We start from the raw sequence: 21,977 nt of genomic DNA on the forward strand, positions 1-21,977 counted from the left end.
TTTCTAAATGTGCTTTCTGGTTGAAAGAAGTGCAATTTCTTGGCCACGTTGTTAGTAGCAAAGGAATTCAGGTTGATCCAGCAAAAATTGAAGCCATTGAAAAATGGGAGACTCCTAAGACACCAACGCAGATACGCCAATTTTTGGGTTTAGCCGGTTATTATAGAAGGTTTATTCAAGATTTTTCCCGAATAGCTAAGCCGTTGACAGCGTTAACGCAAAAAGGGAAGAAATATGAATGGACTTCTGAGCAGGAGAGTGCATTTCAATTACTAAAGAAGAAGTTAACTACAGCGCCTATTTTATCGTTACCAGAAGGGAACGATGATTTTGAAATATATTGTGACGCTTCGCGACAAGGTTTTGGTTGCGTTCTTATGCAACGAAAGAAAGTTATTGCATACGCATCCCGACAATTGAAGATTCACGAGCGGAATTATACGACGCATGATCTAGAACTGGGAGCAGTCGTGTTTGCATTGAAGATATGGAGACACTACTTGTATGGGGTTAAATGCACTGTGTTTACTGATCATAAAAGCCTTCAACATATTTTTGATCAGAAACAGCTGAACATGAGACAACGTAGGTGGGTCGAGTTAATAAACGACTATGATTGTGAAATTCGTTATCATCCCGGGAAGGCGAACGTGGTGGCCGATGCTTTAAGCAGAAAGGAACGAGAACCAATTCGAGTACGAGCGATGAACATAAAAATTCGCATGAATCTCAACTCACAAATCAAAGAAGTTCAACGAGAAGCACTTACTAAAGAAAATATAGGAAATGAAATAATGAAGAAGTATGAGAAGCAACTCGTTATGCGGGAAGATGGAATTCGATATTTTGCAAATCGTATTTGGGTACCGAAGTTGGGTGGATTAAGGAAGTTGATATTAAATGAGGCACATAAGACAAGATACTCGATACATCCTGGAGTTGGAAAGATGTACCAAGATCTTAAGACACATTATTGGTGGCCTAATTTAAAGACAGACGTTGCAACATATGTTGGGGAATGTTTAACTTGTTCCAAAGTCAAAGCTGAACACCAGAAGCCGTCAGGGTTACTTCAACAACCAGAAATCCCAGAATGGAAATGGGATGGTATTACCATGGATTTCATCACGAAGTTACCAAAGACTGCCTGGGGATACGACACCATTTGGGTGATTGTTGATCGTCTCACCAAGTCTGCACACTTCTTGCCTATAAAGGAAACGGATAGAATGGAGAAACTATTACGATTGTATATAAAGGAAGTTGTTTCAAGGCATGGAATACCTATTTCCATTATATCCGATCGTGATAGTAGATTTACATCAAAGTTCTGGCAATCACTACAGGAGGCCCTAGGAACTCGTTTGGATATGAGTACCGCGTATCATCCGCAAACCGACGGGCAGAGTGAAAGAACGATTCAGACTCTTGAAGACATGCTCAGGGCATGTGTGATCGATTTTGGAAACGGATGGGATAAATATCTACCATTAGCAGAATTCTCGTATAATAATAGTTATCATGCGAGCATTAAAGCTGCGCCATTCGAAGCATTGTACGGAAGGAAGTGTAGATCTCCTATTTGTTGGAATGAAGTAGGAGATCGACAATTAACTGGTCCCGAGATCATACACGAAACGACTGAGAAGATAGTACAAATCAAGGAGAGATTGAAAACAGCCCGTAGTCGCCAAAAGAGCTACGCCGATGTTCGAAGGAAACCATTAGAGTTTCAGATCGGTGACATGGTTATGTTAAAGGTGTCACCTTGGAAAGGTGTAATACGTTTTGGAAAAAGGGGTAAACTAAACCCAAGGTATGTAGGCCCGTTCAAGATCATCGAACGCATTGGACCGGTAGCTTATCGACTCGAGTTACCGCAACAACTCGCCGGAGTACATAATACCTTTCACGTCTCAAACCTTAAGAAGTGTCTTGCAAAGGAAGACCTCACCATTCCTCTTGAAGAAATCCATGTCGACGAGAAACTACAATTCATCGAAGAACCAATCGAAATCATGGATCGTGAAGTTAAACGGCTCAAGCAGAGCAACATACCGATCGTTAAGGTTCGTTGGAATGCTCGAAGGGGTCCCGAGTTTACTTGGGAACGAGAGGATCAAATGAAACAAAAGTATCCACACTTGTTTCCCGATGACGCAAAATAGGTACAATTTTAAAATTTCGGGACGAAATTTATTTAACGGGTAGGTACTGTAATGACCCGCACTTTTTCGATCATTCTATACTTGTAAGATTAATATTTACATGAATTAAACCTTACCAACATGATAAGCAATCCAAATTGTTGAGATTTATGTTTTTGAAAAGAGTTTTACACAACGTTTGACCGTCTAGTTTGACCGATGATATCACGAACTATATAACATATGATAATTATACGTTTGTGTATATATATGTATATATACATATTTAACATGATCTAAGAATGTTTTAATATCTCATTTTGTATTAATAACAATAAGTTATATGTATATTTTGAAACTACTAACTTAAGTTTTCAAAACGATAACCATACGCAACGTTATTTGACTTAAATACTTATGACCTATAATGTTTATACATATATCGTATAAGTAATGAATTTAATCACTTTTAAGAACTTAAATACATAAAACCATATAAGTGTATTCACAAAAGATAGCTATATTTGAATCCTCATTCCATTTTTCACAAAATTTCTATACGTATATCTAGAGTATATGTACTCGTATCATACGCAGCTTCTAGATGTATTTACTATTGGTATATACCAATAAAAATCTGCTCCTTAGCAGCCTTAAATGATTAAGAAACATGTGGAACCAACCATTTGTCAAGTAGCATGAATTATTTAGCAAGAAAACAAAGTTAGGTATCTTTTTTTTCCTTTATAACCTAAAAACGTTTTTATGCATGCACACCATTTCTTCACCCCATTTTCTCATACTTACACTTCCATTTCTCTCTCAAAATACTCTTAACTTCATACTTGATCATCTCCAAGCATTTTCTCCATCATTTAGCTTCAAAAACAACACTTAAATCTCATAAGAAAACCTTACAAAAACACTTCAAGAAATCCTTCCAAGAACACAAACTTACTTCCAATCTTTCATCCAATTCCATCACCCTTTTGGTTCTAGGTTCTTACTCCTCTTTTACAGAAACCTTGTCCAAGGAACTTGAGGTAGTATCTATGTTCATAACCTTATTCGATTCATATATATATAGCTATCATATTTTGTGGTATACAATTTTAACAACAAGAACATAGTTTGAATGTTTTCAAACTTGTTTGCAAACTAAATAGATCCTTCTAACTTAACTTTTAAAATACTTCAAGACCTGTAATATAACTTAAATATATGCTAATTTAACAAGGTATAACTTGGTTTTTCAAAGAACACCTTAAAAACTGTTTTTACGACGTCGGAGTGTAACCGGGGGCTGTTTTGGATTGGATAATTAAAAACCATCTTAAACTTTGAATTGAAGGTTTATGTTCTGGAAAAATGATTTTTACTATGAATATGGTAACACATAAAAATTTCATGATTTAATTCAAAGTATAAGTATTTTTAGAAAAATAATCATTTAAGGTTGCCTACATAAAGGAAAAGGTTTAACTTCATAAGTTTCACTAAAGTTTCACCTATGCCGTGTGATTTTGAATACAAACTAAGATATTTACAGTTCATAGTCTTAAAGAGGAACTCGATCCAAGGAGATGGCAAGTTGAATCAACGAAAACGGAGTTGTAACGAAGAAACTATGACCGAAACAAAATTGGCTATCCAAGACTAGTTTAACTTCGGGATTAATTGGAGAAAATTAAAATAAATCACATCTTTTTAAGATAACATGATATTTTATATATATGTACTCATAATTCAATTTTATATGGTTCAGGATCACCCGTAAACAACACGAGAAGATTAATCATAAGATCCCATGTTTGTACGCAACACGTCATTTGACAACACCGGTACTTTATGTACGCAACACGTCATTTGACAACACCGGTACCGTGGGTCAAGATTAATCTCGACCAATACATATACGTTGGGGGTTTTATTTATTTCGTTGGGGGTTTATTAAACATCTAAATATGAACCATTAAAATTGAATTACTAACAACGAACTGCTAACTACGGACTAAGGAATTATAAAAAGTATTAAAAGTATAACAAGAATATATATGTGACGTTGTTTAAAAAGAAAAGGTATTGATATATTATATATGGATAGGTTCGTGATATCAACCGGGAGACCAAGTCAAAATATATATATCTTCAAGATGAAAGTGAGTATATAGTCCCACTTTTAAACTCTAAATATTTCGGGATGAGAATACATGTATTTTATGTTTTACGTTATGGACACAAGTAACTGAAAAATATATTCTACGTTGAGTTGTACCACTGGCGTACTTCCCTGTAGCTTGGTAACTAATATTTACAGCGGTATTGTAAACGCGAATCCTGTTGATAGATCTATCGGGCTTGACAACCCCAACCGGACTGGACGACCAGTATTCAACGGTTGCACAGTACTTCGTTTCGTGACTACACTTGGTACAGTGTAGTAAGATTTCATATTAAAGGGAATATGCGACGTGATTAATTGTTAAGTATGGTTACCAAGTGCTCAACCACTTAGAATATTTTTATTAAACTGTTTATATACGAAATCTTGTGGTCTATATATATATTGCTGCCGGCACTAAACCTATATCTCACCAACTTTATGTTGACGTTTTAAACATGTTTATTCTCAGGTGATAATTAGAAGTTTCCGCTGCATTATGTTGAATTTGAGCAGGATCTTGCGTACGCATATTTGTGTCAAAAATAAGACTGCATATCCAAGAACTTGTGTTGTAAAATATGCTAGAAATCGTGTTGTTATCATCATTTGTAAAGTTTGTAAGTCGAAGATTATCGCTAAACGATAATCATCTTTATTTCGTCCAAAGTTGTATCAAAAATAAGAATCATGGTTTGTAATGTATAATATATGCAGTTTTTCTTTTAAAAATGTCGCATATAGAGGTCAATACCTCGCAATGAAATCATACGTTATCTAACACGTTCTTACGGTTAAGGACGGGTTATGACAAATTAGAAATATTACTCCCGTACCTAAATCCTTCACTCTTGAAACCCTAATTGATTTAAACTTGAAATTGGATTAAGAGACTTTAGAGACTGATTTCTAGCATCATTGTGAGCATCATCTCAGGTTTGTCTTGTCGAATCCATGCTTTGATTTCTTAAGAATTGGATTTTTTTTTTGTATTCTTGAGAAAAAGTGAGTTTTGATGCTTGAATCTTGATGAATTATATTTGTTAGTGTTAATTGTTGTTAGATATATGTTCTATAGTTATTATATGATGTTTTTGAAGTGGTTTCATGATCAGATTGAGTAAAAATCATATTTTGGGGTCAAAAAACGCGAAAGCAGCGAGCTGTAGGTGTTCATCAGCACCCACACTTTTGACAGGTCACTCATACGAGTGACCATACTTTTGAGGGTCAACCACACATGTGAGGACTCACTCACACGAGTGAGGCCTCAGCCACGCGTGTGAGCACATGATCAGATTTGTGGAAACTTGTTTTGGTCATAACTTTCAAACCGTAACTCCGTTTTTGATGAATCAAGTATCGTTGGAATCATAATGAAAAATCCTTTCCAATGGTAAACTCTTTAGAAGATATATAAAAATATATTTGGGTCAGAAATAGAGGTATTAGCGTGTGTGTCTAGTGTGCATGCGTTAATCTATTATTATGGGTTGAATTCTTGATATAGGCCTATGAATGAATGAATATAAGATGAATATAGGTTGAAAAATGTCATTATATGTTGCTATTGATGTTCCTTGTCACTCGCATGAGTGATCCTTCACTCGCACGAGTGAGCTTTCACTCGTACGGTTGAGGTGGTTAACCGCATGATGAACCGCACGAGTGAGTGGTTACTTGAACTGTTATATTTGCTATTTAGATGGTACGGTTGAGATGTGACTCGTACGAGCCATATGTCACCCGTGTGGTCAACCTTATGGATCTACTGTTGTGTAATTAGAGATTTGGCCAAGGACCAAACGTACGAGTGAGGTGTCAACCGTACGGTTGAGGTTTCTCAGATGTGCAGATGAGTGTCACTCGTACGGTTAACAGGTCAGATTGATTAAGTGTTGGTATTGGTGTTGTTGTTTTCTTGTCGGTTGTTATCAAGACATGATTATTGACTATGTTATGTCTATTCTCAGGTGATAAAGACGAAGAGAAGGCTCAGTAAGATTAGAATTCTGAGTTCCTTCTGTTGCTGGTAATCAGTGAGTGGGATTATCTCCGGGTGTAGTATAGAGTAGCAAGTTGTGCTACTATGTTATACTGTTATAGTTGCCATGTTTAGTAGATATGTTGTAATAATGATCACTGTAGAGTTGCCATGCTAGTCGTAGTGACAGTTGTTCGTAGTGGTAGTTGCTTAACAGTTGTATGCACAAGTAGTAGTTGCCAGTTGGAACCTATAGTTGTTAGGTTCAGCTCAGAGAGGTCAACCTAGTTGTGGTTGGGTCTAGTTGGCTACTGTTTGTTGAGTATAGTGCTGAACGACGCATCACCTGCGTGTGGATGACTATACTGATGATTCAGTAGTAAAGACTATCGGTAGACGCTAGACTGATCAGCTAGTGGTCGTGTGCCCGTACAAGCCGCCGATCCTCCAGTTGGAGCATAGTTGCCAGTTGCCTGTTGATAGTTTCTAGTTGTTAGTTGCCAGATGATTAGTTGTTAGTTGCCGGTTGCCTGTTATTGATTGTTGTAGCTGATGTAGTTGTACAAGTTGGTACTGTATGCTATATCTGTTAGATGATTCCATTCACTTAGCCTTGTGCTAACCCCCCTCACCTCCTCCCTTGCAGGTTTTGGATTTTAGTGCTAGTAGGGACGGGAGTCGGGCTGAAGATATGTTTGACAAGACGAACTCTGATGTCTTAACTTTTATAAATATGTAAATTAAGTCTTCCGCTGTGATTTAAAAAAAATATCAGGGTGTTAAAACTTGGTATCAGAGCATAGGTTTGGTCGCATGTACATTGTGTTGAATGTCATGTTCTCAAACCTTGTGTTGTGTCAAACATATCTGAGGAGACGGGTTAAGTGAATGTAGGGATTACATGCGTCAGTTGATAGGTACTAACCTGTTTTCCACTAAGCGTTTGTGTGAGTTGTTGTGGTAGTGCAGATATGGCAGATAATACAGGAAACGCAACTGGTCCGTCAGCATCCGGAACATTCAGAGCCCCAGATGAAGACGGGTATGTGTCAGAAGAAAATCCGCAAGAACAAATTCTAGATTTGGAAAGTCAGTTAAAGGAAGAAAATGATCGAATAAGAGAATTAGAACAAAGTCAGTTAACAGTGAATCCAAGTGGTAGTGTACCGAATCAGATGTTTAGTGGGTATCCGGTGCAGTCAAATATGTATCAGCAAACTGGAAGTGCTTTCCAACAACAGCAATGGTTACTACCTCAGTATCAGTTTCCTCAACAGTATCAGATGCCACCTCAGTTTAATCAACAGTTCCCAAATCAGATGTGGGGTCCTTATCAGATGCTGATGTTTCAACAACCGAAGAAATGTACCTTCAAACAGTTTCTAAATTGTAATCCACCAGAGTACTCAAGAAGTTCTAACCTAACGGTAACCCTTAACTGGTTAAGAGAGATAGAAAAGGTTTTTGAGGCATGTCAGTGTGAACCAGAATTGCAGGTTATTTATGCTAGTCGTATGCTGAAGAATAGGGCAATGGTTTGGTGGGATACAGTTATTTCTAGTACACCGAAAGAGCAAGTGAACATGATTACTTAGGAACAATTTTATAGTAAAGTTTGTGAGCAATATTGTTCATCCTATGATCTCAATCGAATTAAGATAGAATTTCTTGCAATGAAAATGATACCTCATATGACGATAGATGAGGTGATTGAGCAGTATATAGATAAATTAAGGTTTGTGCAACAGTGGGTTCCAGACGAACAGTCCAAAATTCAACATTTTGTTAATATAATTTTACCAGAGTACAGAACAATGGTTAGGATGGAGACGACGCTATCGCAAGCGTTTGTTAAGGCCAAGATGGTAGAAGATGATGTTAAAGCAGCAAGAAATAGAATGGTAGGTTATGTGGTACCACAACAAGATCAGATGATGAGTCATTCGGACACTAGGTCAAAGAAGTCAGTTAAGTTGAAACAGAAAAGTGGGTCAGAACAGAGTGGGACAGCATCAAGTCAGAATTCTTAGTGTTATAGTTGTAGATCATCTCATAGTGGTCCTTGTTCAGATTCAACCAAAAGATGTTTGAGATGTGGTATTGTGGGGCACGAGATTCGGATGTGTTCGTTCTAAGAGGATGTATGTTGGAAGTATCATCAAGTGGGGCATAGGTCAGCTCAGTGTCCGTATGTAAGAGGATCAAGTTCTGGGGCGGGGCCAGGAGCGCAGCCGGGATCAGTAGGTGGATCTTCTGGTTCTCCAGTGGGGCAGAAAAGAAAGATTCCACCTACGGCAATAGCAAGAGCTTATCAGATGGTTGCAGATGCAGATGTTGAATATGATGTGAATACAGGTACGCTTCAAAATCCTTGTACTGTTTAGTTGTATATATATGATTGTGTATATATATGTGTGTGTAGATTTGTAGATCTTGATTGTAGCGTAAGATTTATTTTATTGGGTTATGTGTTGTATGTTTGGTCGCGACCCTTGTGTGCTATGTGGGGTAAGGGTGATCCTTAGGTTGACTTTTTGAGTTTGAGAACCGTGACTTGGATAGAGATGCGTTGAGTATGTTTGTATAGTGGACTTTTGGACGACATGAAGTTGTTGGATAGTGGCATGAGTATGATTGTTATGACGGTAGTGAACTATATTGACCACATATTTCCTATGCTTGTTGGATGTATGATATGGTTGATAGATTAGATTTGGATGATTGATAGACAATGTTTAAATAACTATGATTGGACAGATGGTGTGATTGGTTAATTATAAAGTAGCTTAGTTATTGCCGAAGCGTTTGAGGAGACTCGTTGGAATTAAGCTAGTGAATGGGACAAGTAGTATTTTCCGGTTCGAGCGACTCAGAATGAAGGTATGATTTAGGATAATATGCTTATGTCCGACCAACAGAAGTATATTGTGATAAATCATACGGAATTTCTGGGAAGCTAAAGGAAAATTAGGTGGCCTGTGCTATATTGGATTGTGATGTGTGATAATGCTAAAAATGAACATATATTTCATAGCATTATTCCTCAAGAAAGACAAGCTTTTAGTTGCAATTGTTCTATTTACAAGTGATATTCGTTTAAATAATAAAAGGTGAAGACAAAAGACAGATTCGACGAATTGAAGACGCAAACGACCAAAAAGCTCAAAAGTACAAAAGACAATCAAAGAGGTTCCAATTATTGATAAGAAACGTCTCGAAATTACAAGAGTACAATATTCAAAACGCAAAGTACAAGATATTAAATTGTACGCAAGGACGTTCGAAAATCCGGAACCGGGACCAGAGTCAACTCTCAACGCTCGACGCAACGGACTAAAAATTACAAGTTAACTATGTATATAAATATAATATAATATATAATTAATTATATAAATTATATATATATTATATTTATATAATAAACCGTCGGTAAACAAAGAGCCAAAATGGAGTGAGCTGTATTTACAAACTCCGCGACTCGCGGAGTTTGAAGAAGGAATGGGCCGCGAGTCGCGGAGCCCCAAAAACTGAAACTCCCTATAAAGCCCAACGAATTCTGATCAATTTATCATCCAATATCCATCAATCTCTCTATCTATATACGTAATATTTATATTTATAATTTATATTTTAATTTTAATTTTAATCCTAATAATAAGGGTATGTTAGCAAATGTTGTAAGGGTGTAAGTCGAAATTCTGTCCGTGTAACGCTACGCTATTTTTAATCATTGTAAGTTATGTTCAACCTTTTTAATTTAATGTCTCGTAGCTAAGTTATTATTATGCTTATTTAATCCGAAGTAATCATGATGTTGGGCTAATTACTAAAATTGGGTAATTGGGCTTTGTACCATAATTGGGGTTTGGACAAAAGAACGACACTTGTGGAAATTAGACTATGGGCTATTAATGGGCTTTATATTTGTTTAACTAAATGATAGTTTGTTAATGTTAATATAAAGATTTACAATTGGGCGTCCCTATAAATTACCATATACACTCGATCGGACACGATGGGCCGGGTATTTATATGTACGAATAATCGTTCATTTAACCGGACACGGGAATGGATTAATAGCCACTAGAATAATTAAAACAGGGGTGAAATTATGTACAAGGACACTTGGTATAATTGATAACAAAATATTAAAACCTTGGGTTACACTCAGTCGACATCCTGGTGTAATTATTAAACAAAGTATTAAAATCTTGTTACAGTTTAAGTCCCCAATTAGTTGGAATATTTAACTTCGGGTATAAGGATAATTTGACGAGGACACTCGCACTTTATATTTATGACTGATGGACTATTATGGACAAAAACCAGACGGACATATTAAATAATCCAGGACAAAGGACAATTAACCCATGGGCATAAAACTAAAATCAACACGTCAAACATCATGGTTACGGAAGTTTAAATAAGCATAATTCTTTTATTTCATATTTAATTTCCTTTATTTTATATTTAATTGCACTTCTAATTATCGCATTTTTATTGTTATTGTATTTAATTGCACTTTTAATTATCGTACTTTTTAATTATCGCAAGTTTATTTTATCGCGCTTTTATTATTCGCAATTTCATTATCGTTATTTACTTTACGCTTTAAATTAAGTCTTGTATTTATTATTTTACATTTGGTTTTAACTGCGACTAAAGTTTTAAAATCGACAAACCGGTCATTAAACGGTAAAAACCCCCCTTTATAATAATAATATTACTTATATATATATTTGTATTTTTATAAAAGTAAACTAATATAGCGTTAAGCTTTGTTTAAAGATTTTCCCTGTGGAACGAACCGGACTTACTAAAAACTACACTACTGTACGATTAGGTACACTGCCTATAAGTGTTGTAGCAAGGTTTAAGTATATCCATTCTCTAAATAAATAAATATCTTGTGCAAAATTGTATCGTATTTAATAGTATTTTCTTGTAAAATTTAATAGTAATTTATACCCCTTAGCTTTAACAATCAAGTATTTTTGGCGCCGCTGCTGGGGAACTCTTAAACGCCGAAAGCGCAACGCTACATAAAAAAAAGATTTTTATTTTTAGTTTACTTTTATTAAAATTCACTTTTGTAAAAATACGTTTTTAATTATTCGAAAATATAAAAAGAAAAACAAAAAAATTTATATATTTTTAAGATTTTATTAAATATTTAAGTATTATAAAGTTTCTTTATTTTTATTTTATAAAAATATAAGTTTTTATTATATAAATATTTTAGATTTTAAAACAGAAAAAAAAAAACGCGTCAAATTTTAAACTGTACCTGAGTTGAAAATTGGTACCCCGCGACTCGCGGAGTTTGCAGCCTCGAATACCGCGACTCGCGGAGCCACCCTGACACCGACAGAAACCCTAATCAGCATTTATTACGGGTAATTATTAATTATTATTATTAATAAACCCTAATTACTTAATTATTAATATAATTAGTTTAAGTTTTTAAATTAAATTGTATTTTAAATTTTAATTAGTTTTATTATATATAAAATTAATAGTTTTATAAAATAAATAATATAAATATTTTTATAAAAATTGTACTTTTTACAACTTTTAGTTTATTTTTATATTTTGTCCCTTTTTAATCGTTTTAGCGTAATATTTGTATTTTTAGCTCATATTTAGTTTTAAACTTAGTTTTTGCCATAGTTATTTTTACTTCTAGATTTTTAGGCTTTGCCGTAGAATTCCTTAAGTGCTTTTTCTTTAGACTAAGATTTAGGTACTTTAGAATTTTGCGACGCCTTTTTAAGTTTTAGTGTCTTTTTAAGTTATTTCCATTTGGGATTTAGTTTTTCCCGTAAGCTTTAATATTTTTAGACGACTTTTACCTATGTATCAATTATCATTCCAATTAGTAATCTCAATTTGCGATTATAATTTTAAGTTAGTTGTAGTAATAAGGTTAGGTTAGTCAAGTGTTTTTAAGTGTTATAAGTTTCTTTTATCTTTCCGTCACCTTTTATTTTTCAACCATTTTTCTTTTTCGACCTTTTTCGACGAATTTTTTTTCTTTCTTATTTCTCGCTATTCTAGTTTTAGGACATAGATTTTTATTCTACTTCTTATCTAAATTTCTTAAAATTACGAAAATTTAGTTTAAGTGGTTAAATTGATAGACATCAAAATTTTCTGGTTCGTAGTAATAGTTGGATTTGTACGTGGACCGGGTTATTGGAGCCAAACAGTCCTCAATTATATTGAGACCAAACGAATCCTGCCCCTCTGCTGCATCTTTTGGCTATTCGAAACGTGGGCAAAATCAGAAAAGTCTATTGATTGGATAACTTATTATAATTTTTCTTTCCTTTTAAAAACTAATAGGATATTCAGTGAATGCACCAAGCAAGACGTTCACCACCTTTTGTACGTTCACCACCTGTAACTAGATCAAGACATTTAGCAAATATTACTGCCGTTGATTTTTCTTTAGAATCGTCATCCAATCGACCAAGTACTCCAGTTCAAATTTTCGATAATCCATTTTTTGAACCCGACCTCACAATTGAGAATCCGGAGAATATTCAGGGACGATTCGTAGATCCTGAACCACTAAACTTTCCTTCGGAACCACCAATCATTCAAACAGAGATTGTTGAGGAATGAACCATTAAATCAGAATCCTCTAGTGATTCCGATTCAACAAATTCAATTATGGAAGTAACAGAACCATTAAGTATGGAAGACCGAATGAGAGCTAAACGCACTGGCCAAGGTCACGCAATTACTCATCCAGACATTAATGCGCCAGATTATGAAATCAAAGGACAAATTCTACACATGGTGACTAATCAATGCCAATTTAGTGGTGCGCCGAAGGAAGATCCAAATGAACATCTACGTACCTTTATAAGGATCTGCACACTATTTAAAATCCGAGAAGTGGAGGATGAACAGATATATCTCATGTTATTTCCCTGGACTTTAAAGGGAGAAGCCAAAGATTGGTTGGAATCGATACCTGAAGGGGCGATTGATACATGGGACGTTTTAGTTGAAAATTTTCTTAAACAATTCTTTCCTGCATCTAAAGCCGTAAGACTTCAAGGAGAAATTGTTACATTTACACAGAAGTCGAATGAAACTCTATATGAGGCGTGGACTAGATTTGGAAAGTTGTTAAGAGGATGTCCGCAACATGGTTTAGACACCTGTTAAATAGTACAAATATTCTACCAAGGATGCAACATCACTACAAGGAAAGACATAGATATAGCAGCTGGTGGTTCTATTATGAAGAAAACCGAAACTGATGCTTACAAAATTATTGATAACACTGCTTCCCACTCACATGAGTGGCACCAAGAAAAAGATATCGTTAGATCATCTAAAACAGCTAGAGCCGATTCTAGCCATGACTTAGATTCCATTTCCGCAAAGATAGATGCTGTGGAGAGACGAATGGAAAAGATGACTAAAGATATTCACTCAATACGAATTAGTTGTGAGCAGTGTGGAGGACCACATTTGACAAAAGATTGTCTCAGTATTGAATTAACAATGGAACAAAGAGAGAATATTTCATACATAAACCAAAGGCCTGGAAATAATTATCAGAATAATTATCAACCGCCAAGACTGATTTACAATCAAAACCAGAATTATAACCGAAATATTCCATACAACAACCAACAAGGTCCTAGCAATCAACAAGTATCCAATAATAATTACAATCAGCAAAGACCTAATTTTCAAAACAAACCACCACAACAAACCGATGATAAAAAGCCGAATTTAGAAGATATGATGACGAAGCTAGTTGAAACTCAAACGCAGTTTTTCACATCTCAGAAACAAACTAATGAACAAAATGCTCAAGCATTTAGAAATCAACAAGCTTCTATTCAAAATCTGGAACAAGAAGTAAGTAACCTAGCAAGGTTAATAGGTGAAAGAAAACCGGGAACTCTACCTAGTGATACAAATGCTAACCCCCGGAATGAAACAGCTAAAGCCATTACCACAAGAAGTGGTACAACACTTAAACCACCTGAAATACTTGTAACTTCTGATGAAGCTATTCCTACTCTACAAGAACTACAACCTAATAAAGATAATGAAAAAGAACCGGTAGTTGAAAAGGTTAATGAAGATAACACAATTAAGGATAAACCTTATGTTAAACCATACCAACCACCACTTCCTTACCCGAGTAAAATGAAGAAAGAGAAACTTGAAGCCGAGCAATCCAAATTCTTGGATATGTTTAAACAGATAAATGTAAATCTTCCTTTCATTGATGTGATTTCAGGAATGCCTAGATATGCCAAATTCTTGAAAGATCTAATCTCAAATAGAAAGAAAATGGAAGAACTCTCGGCTGTTACCATGAATGCTAATTGTTCAGCAGTGCTGTTGAATAAGATACCAGAAAAACTATCTGATCCAGGAAGTTTCACAATTCCATGTTTTCTGGGTAGTCTTAGTTCAATAGAAGCATTGGCAGACTTAGGTGCTAGTATAAATCTAATGCCGTATTCACTATACGCTAAACTAGACCTTGGAGAATTGAAACCAACCAGAATAAGCATACAACTAGCCGATAGATCAATAAAATATCCTAGAGGGATAATGGAGAACATGCTAGTTAAAGTTGGTACTTTAGTATTTCCAGTAGATTTTGTTGTTCTGGACATGGAAGAAGATTCTCAAGTTCCTCTCATATTAGGAAGACCATTCTTAAACACGGCTAAATCAATGATAGACGTGTTCGGTAAGAAATTGACCCTAAGTATAGAGGATGAGAGTGTTACCTTTTCAGTTGATAGAGCAATGCAACAACCACAATCTGCAGATGATACATGTTATTATATTCAAACTATAGATGCACATGCAGAATTATTAGAAGAATTTCCAGAATTACAAGGAACAGGAGAATGTTCATTAGGAGAAGGTAATGAACCAATTGATGAAGTTGAAATGTTAGCTACACTTATAGCTAATGGATATGAACCAACAACAGAAGAAATTCAAATGCTAAAAGAAGAAGACAGATATCGATATAAATCATCGATAGAAGAACCACCGAAATTAGAGTTAAAGCCACTTCCAAACCATTTGGAATACGCTTATTTACATGGTGAATCTGAATTACCTGTTATAATATCGTCTTCTCTTACTGAAAATGAGAAATCACAACTCATTTCTGTGTTGAAAGCTCATAAACCAGCCATTGCATGGAAGATTCATGATATTAAAGGAATAAGTCCTTCGTATTGCACACATAAAATCCTTATGGAAGAAGGTCATAAAACGTATGTGCAACGCCAACGAAGACTAAATCCTAATATGCAAGATGTAGTTAAGAAAGAGATTATTAAACTGCTAGATGCAGGTCTAATTTATCCAATCTCTGATAGTCCATGGGTAAGCCCAGTTCAATGCGTGCCTAAGAAGGGTGGCATGACTGTCATTACAAATGAAAAAAATGAGCTTATTCCTACTAGGACTGTAACAGGATGGCGTGTGTGTATTGATTATAGAAAATTAAATGACGCCACCAGAAAAGATCACTTTCCCTTACCTTTCATAGATCAAATGTTGGAAAGATTAGCCGGAAATAGTTACTATTGTTTTCTAGATGGATTTTTCGGATATTTTCAAATTCTAATAGCACCCGAGGACCAAGAGAAAACCACATTCACGTGCCCTTATGGTACTTTTGCTTACAAACGCATGCCATTTGGACTTTGCAACGCCCCTGCAACCTTTCAAATGTATATGATGGCGATTTTTCATGACATGATAGAAGAATGCATGGAAGTTTTCATGGATGACTTTTCAGTCTTCGGTGATACATTTGAAACATGTCTAGCTAATCTTGAACGAATGCTTATTAGATGCGAACAATCAAATCTAGTACTTAATTGGGAGAAATGTCATTTCATGGTTAAAGAGGGCATCGTTCTTGGACATAAAATTTCAAAAGAAGGAATTGAAGTGGATAGAGCTAAAGTAGATGTAATTGCTAAACTTCCACATCTCACCAATGTTAGAGGAGTAAGGAGTTTTCTAGGGCATGCCGGTTTTTACCGACGTTTCATAAAAGATTTTTCTAAAATTGCCACTCCTATGAATAAACTCCTAGAAAAGGATGCTCCATTCATCTTTTCAGATGAGTGTATCAAATCTTTTAATATTCTTAAAGAGAAACTCACTAATGCGCCGATCATGATAACACCAAATTGGAATCTACCATTTGAACTAATGTGCGATGCAAGTGATTTTGCAATGGGAGCCGTTTTAGGACAAAGGATTGAAAAATGATTTCAACCTATATATTACGCTAGTAAGACGTTACAAGGAGCACAAACGAACTATACAACTACTGAAAAAGAACTCCTTGCTATTGTCTTTGCTTTTGACAAATTTCGATCATATCTCGTTCTAGCAAAAACGGTGGTTTATACCGACCATTCTGCTCTTAGATACCTATTTTCGAAACAAGATGCTAAACCAAGATTAATCAATTGGATCTTACTCTTACAAGAGTTTGATATTGAAATCCGAGATAAAAGAGGAGCAGAAAATCTCGCCGCTGATCATCTTTCTCGTCTTGAAAATCCTGAATTAGAAGTTCTAAATGAATCGGCCATACAAGACAACTTTCCTGATGAATATCTATTGAAGATAGATTATAATGAAATTCCATGGTTTGCAGACTATGCAAACTACTTAGTTTGTGGATTCCTTGAAAAAGGATTATCGTACCAAAGACGAAAGAAATTCTTCAGTGATATAAAACACTATTTTTGGGAAGATCCACATTTGTTTAAAAGTTGTCCAGATGGAATAATACGCCGATGTGTATTCGGAGATGAAGCCAGTAAAATATTAAACCATTGTCACGCAGGACCAACAGGAGGGCATTATGGGCCTCAACTAACAGCAAGAAAAGTTTATGATGCTGGATTCTATTGGCCTACAATTTACAAAGACTCATATCTTCTTTGCAAATCCTGTGATGCTTGTCAAAGGACCGGAAAAATAAGTCAACGTGATGAAATGCCACAAAATGTTATTCAAGTATGTGAAGTATTTGACATTTGGGGTATTGACTTTATGGGTCCATTTCCAAAATCTCATAATAATCTCTATATTCTCGTTGCCATTGATTATGTATCTAAATGGGCGGAAGCACAAGCTCTCCCAACTAACGATGCACGAGTTGTAGTCAACTTTTTAAAACGTCTTTTTGCAAGGTTTGGAACACCGAAAGCTTTAATAAGTGATCGGGGTACTCATTTCTGTAATAATCAACTTGAGAAAATTCTTAAAAGATATGGAGTAACTCATAAAATCTCCACCGCATATAATCCACAAACAAGTGGACAAGTTGAAAATACCAACCAAGCTTTAAAACGTATTCTAGAGAAAACTGTAGGATCAAATCCGAAGGAATGGTCCATTAAATTGGAGGATGCACTCTGGGCTTTTAGAACAGCCTACAAAACTCCAATTGGAACCACACCTTTTAGACTTGTTTATGGAAAAGCATGTCATCTTCCAGTAGAAATTGAACACAAAGCATTTTGGGCTTTGAAGACATGTAATCTTGATTTACATGAAGCCGGACGTTTACGATTAAGTCAACTAAACGAATTAGAAGAATTAAGACATGAAGCATACGAAAATTCGTTAATCTATAAAGAAAGAACGAAGAAATGGCATGATAAAAGAATCAGAAGTTTAAAAGAATTTAAAGAAGGAGACAGAGTTCTTCTTTTCAATTCACGATTCAAGCTATTTCCTGGAAAATTGAAATCAAGATGGTCTGGACCATTCATAGTCAAAAGAGTTTTCCCATACGGAACGATAGAATTAATAAATTCAAATGGGATTGAATTTAAAGTTAATGGTCACAGAGTTAAACATTACATACATGGTCCGATGGAAGAAGACAATGAAGTTAATCACAATTTCGATACCACAGCTGACTAAGTATAGGGGGTTTATGTATTTCTGTTAGAGTTAGATTGTCTTTTTTCGTGTAGTTCTCGAAAATGGAACCCGAATGGTCTTTCCCTAGCAGACCCTAAAGAACTAGTCTTCTCCCCCCATTCTGAATTTTTATTTTTTTTAGGTTTTTACAAAATGAAGACTGCCTATGAACTAAACCATGGTCTAATGCTACACGCTTTGATCACTAAACGTAATAATGACACACTTCCGAGTGAAATAGTATCAGTAATCAGAGAAAGATTGGACGGAGTAAGAAAAGAATCCAGATGCGAAGATAATAAGTTACAATTTGGTAAAGGGAAATCAAAATCCGCAGCGAAAAGAAGAGCACGACACCTAGAAAGATGTCACAAATGCCGAAAATGGTCACATGGAGGTAAATGTTCAAATAATCAAACCTATTCAAACACCGAATTTGTTACTTTATGCAGAGACGGACCGTTCATATGTTTAGAAGAAAAAACACTGAATGCTCGAGGTTACGCCTATGTAGCCATAGAAAACCAATTAAACCGACTATCTTATAAATGGGATAGATCATATAACTAAGAAATCTATTTCACAGGTATGTTTGTACAGTTTTTATTTTTTTTATTTTTTATTTTTAACCTTTTGATAATAAACGCTAATTTGTTCGCTATAAAGTATTAAATTGGTATTGAATAAAATTAGGTTTGGCGACCGAAACTATTGATATCATTCAAAAATTTATTACATCACTGCGAAATTTAACGTTTATTCTTAAGGTATAAATATCTTTAATCAATCAACCCAAAATATTTCAAAAATTCGTCATGAGTTAAATTAGGTCATGGAACCGAAATTACTTTACCGAAAAGAGGGGCGCATATTTTTGATAATATTTGATTGATTAAAGTGGGATAAAAAGCCAAAAAGATTTTTAATTTTATTTTTACCATGTTTTTAAAATTAATATATAAATCTTAAATTAATATTGTAAACTTTGTAAAAATAATATATTTAAAATTATAAATATTTGAAAAATTAATATAAGTTTGATGTGAATTTATAATATGAATTTTTAAATTAAGTTTGGTGTGAATTTTTAATTTTTAAAATATGAATTTTTAATTTTATGCATTTCAAATTTTAAGTTTGGTGTGAATTTTTAATATTAATTTTGAATTTTATATTTAAGTTGTGTGAATTTAAAAACAATAATTTACTTTATCTCATTAAGTTAAAAATATGATTTTTAAAATTCGTTGTAAGTTGAAGACTAGGTCATTGAACCGAAATTGCTTTACCCGAGGGAGAAACGAGAACTTTTATTATCATTATTTTTAATCTTATTGAATTAAAGTATGCCAAAAACATCAAAAAAACTAAAAAAATCTAAGCTTTTAAAACAATCGCTTGAAAAAGACAAATTTTAAAATTTTGTCGAAGGACGGACTAGGACATCGATCCGAAACGACCTCGTCCTAAAACAAAGGAAAACAAAATTTTAAATTTATTTTATATTTGTTTTACAAGTTAAGGTTTGTGTAAAAAAAAAAAAAATAATACAAACTCCGCGACTCGCGGAGTTTGAAAGGAAAAAACACATCGACTCGCGGAGTTCCAAAAATACCGGAAAAAAAATAAAAGGGGCAGAACTGATCAGTCCCCAACCCACACCACACATACAGCGAAAATAAACCCGAAAAAACCCGAGAAAACACCCCCAAAATCACAATTTTTAACCGTTAATCATCAAATCTTTTACTAAAATCATGTTAAGAAGGATGCTATCAAGGAATTACTCAAGAAAAACGGTAAATTTCTACACCTAAACACCATTTAATCCGAAAATTAGTGTTCTTGAGCAATTTTATACCCAATTCGATTTTGATGCTTTTTAGTGTAATTATGCTTAAATTGCTTATGTATTATGCTTGTATAACCTAGATTGATGCTATTTAACATGATTAGAAGCCTTAAACTTCAAATTTTAAGTAATCTAGGGTTTGTGTTCTTGAGCAATTTGGGGCTTTTTGATATAAACAGGTTATGGCCGATTTTTGTCATGAATTGTTGCTAAATTAAGTAGTGTAACATGTTTAGGTAGTTAAATGATCCAAACTTTGAGCCTAAACATGATTTTGAGAATTAAAGTGGACTTTTTCAAGTCTAAAATTCATGAACTTGATTTTTGAGAGATAATGCCATTTGAAACTTGTTTAATTGCTAGTAATGATTATTTTGACATGTTATTTGAGTTGAATGCTTATGAACTTGGCAAACATTTTCGTATATGCTTATTTGAAAAAGTGTAGATTTGATGAAAATATGAAAATGAGCTTAAGTTTGATATAAATTGATCATGTGATTGTAATTATTTTGATTGATGATTTTGCTGACACTAATGCATATTTGGATGCACAAAAATTGTGTTTGATGTGTTTTGCAGACTGAAAGGGGTGAATCTTCATCCCAAGCTAGCAATGCTCCTGCTGAGAATGCGGAACAACATGAGGTGGATAACTACTACAAACAAGATATACCTCATCCAGTCATGACATTTTCTGATATGCACTTGGAAGATTTGCACCCGAACCTAAGATTTGACAGACTTTGGATAGATTATCCAAAATACCAAAGGGGTTTGCATACTTTTCATTCTAAAGTTGTTGAGGTACCTAGGGTCATAGAATGGGGACCATTAGAAGCTGTAGAATTGGCCGGGCCAATTAGGGAATTACTTGCACAGAGGTATGGTAATTCTACTTTTAACGACTGGGTACGTTTATTCACCATGCGTAGACCTGTATATAAAGTATGGTGTGAAGAATTGTTGTGTAGTATAGAATTAAATGATCGAGTAGCTAGTTTAACCGATCGATCTTTTATTAGATTTTTGTTAGGAGGTTCGATGCGCCACATGTCTTTACTAGACATGGCTCACGCTTTACGTATATATACGCCTGAGGAGTTAGCATCTGCCGATTATAGAGGGTTGATACTAAATGGTAGAAAGATAGATGAAAATTTTGATACACATGGTGTATGGAGTCAAATGACAAGCCATCACCGATTCAAAGGGGGAAATTACTCTTATTTGGATATAGATAGAGCTGAATTAAGAGTAATTCATAGGTTTTTAGCTAATTCGATTACACAAAGAGGTAAGAACAAGGAAAAGGTAAATGAACAGGATTTGTTTTACCATATGTGTATTCGAGACCCACAAAGCGCTGTAAGTATACCTTATTGTGTGGGTTATTATTTATCAGCTATGGTTAGGGGGATGAGACCACATAGCATAATAGGAGGTGGTATATTTATTACTTTGATTGCTGAATATCTCGGTGTGGATATAAGTCGGAGGGGATTATTAGTCGAAGAACCAGAACCCCGCGATACAATAGGTTTAAATGTATACCATGGTGCAAAAGTTTTGAAGAGGCGAAATAACGCCGCAGTACAATACCATGGTAGACATCCACAGGTTGAGAGAAACCAACAGCAAGGTAATGTAGGAGGGGGAAATGAAATGGCAGAAATGCAAAGGTTTATAGCTTCACAAGAGTATGAAAATGCTAGACATAGAGCATTTGAAGATTGGCAAGTTCATCAAAACCAAATCATAGCTTATTGCCAACATATAGGTAGAAACTATATTCCTACTCCAAAGCCCATATTCCCTCCCTGGTCTATAGAGATTCAACCACCGTATCCTACGTATAACCCAGCCGAAGCA

This window comes from Rutidosis leptorrhynchoides, chromosome 6, assembly GCF_046630445.1.
Source record: "Rutidosis leptorrhynchoides isolate AG116_Rl617_1_P2 chromosome 6, CSIRO_AGI_Rlap_v1, whole genome shotgun sequence".
Taxonomy (NCBI): Eukaryota; Viridiplantae; Streptophyta; class Magnoliopsida; order Asterales; family Asteraceae; genus Rutidosis; species Rutidosis leptorrhynchoides.